Source organism: Buceros rhinoceros, unplaced genomic scaffold (genome assembly GCF_000710305.1).
Source record: "Buceros rhinoceros silvestris isolate BGI_N320 unplaced genomic scaffold, ASM71030v1 scaffold6092, whole genome shotgun sequence".
Lineage (NCBI taxonomy): Eukaryota > Metazoa > Chordata > Aves > Bucerotiformes > Bucerotidae > Buceros > Buceros rhinoceros.
The window spans coordinates 115,506-116,664 of record NW_010398238.1 but is presented as its reverse complement, the minus strand read 5'-3'; the positions used below and the strand labels follow the sequence as shown (position 1 = coordinate 116,664).

Sequence of the window (1,159 nt, the reverse complement as noted above, 5' to 3'; positions counted from 1 at the left end):
GAACCGCTGTGCATGACTTGTCATTCTCAAACAGGCATATGCTTTTGGTACGTGTTGCGTATCCGGCTAGTGAAAACAGTGTCTGGGAAAGGAAATATTTAAAGCCACCGTGAGAAGCAGAAAGGGGAGCTTTGTGTACAGGTCAGACCTCAGCACTTCCAAGTGTTGGCTGAGATGCCAAACCAGGCACAGAAAATAACATGTGTAGACTGAGACTGGAGGAGCTCTGCTGGGCCATCCAGTCTCCTGCTGTCGCTGGTCACCAGACGAGACGTCCTTACTCAGACCTGCTCTGCCAGTATAGCTGTTCTGACTGCCCATCTTGCTGATAAATGCATTGTCATGTCTCTGCATGGAAATATCCATGTTGAAAGTTAATCCATACTTCAGTTGCCTGCCAAATCACAAAATCTGGTCCTGATGCTGTAATTTATGCTATGGAATTGAGTGGCCCAAAAGACCGTAATCCTGTAGATTACAAGAGGTCAAAGCCTCACAAGGTAGGATTGTGATGGAAATTAAAAGGTGTTGAGCTGATGGGGCAGGGAGAGAGGCTGATACAGAGCTGCAGCTAAAACCAGTCTTGATTGCCACCTTCATTACAAACCTGGAAGACGGAGTATCTATATCATAACTGAACTCCATGCCTGGAGCAGACTTCAGGGAAGGGCTAATGGACACATTCTTAGGAGCAGGAAATAATCCTTTAAAAGCCTAGAAGCAATACAGCTGTAAAAATTTACCGAAATACCGTTTTGTCAATTGGAGGCAACAATACAAGTCTCAGGAATTCCACGGGGAATGCATCAGACATTGAGACGTAAATTTGGCTTCCAAACTGGCACATTTGCAAAAGCACAGACCAAAGAAACTTGGGGAGCGTCTATGCACGTGGTTTATGAAGCAAGGGGATATGGGACCAAAATTAAAATTACGAGGATGAAGATTAATAAAGGAGTTGTTGAAGTTACTTCTTTACTTCCCCGATGAAGGTAACATTGCAATAATTTTCCAGAGAAAGTCCGTAGTCTGGATTTTGCATGGCAACTTACAATCAGGTTCAAGACTGGCACTTAGGAAATCCTCATCACAACCCGAGGCTTGCACTGAAGCAGTCACAGGCTTTAACTTCTGTGAACATATATAACGTATTAGGGAA

At 44.1% G+C, this 1,159-nt stretch overlaps 1 protein-coding gene across 3 annotated transcripts in view; it reads left to right on the top strand.

The window, feature by feature from the left end:
• Positions 1-1,159, top strand: part of GRIA1 (glutamate receptor, ionotropic, AMPA 1) — a 119,724-nt gene that overhangs the window by 50,913 nt on the left and 67,652 nt on the right. The window lies entirely within an intron of this gene.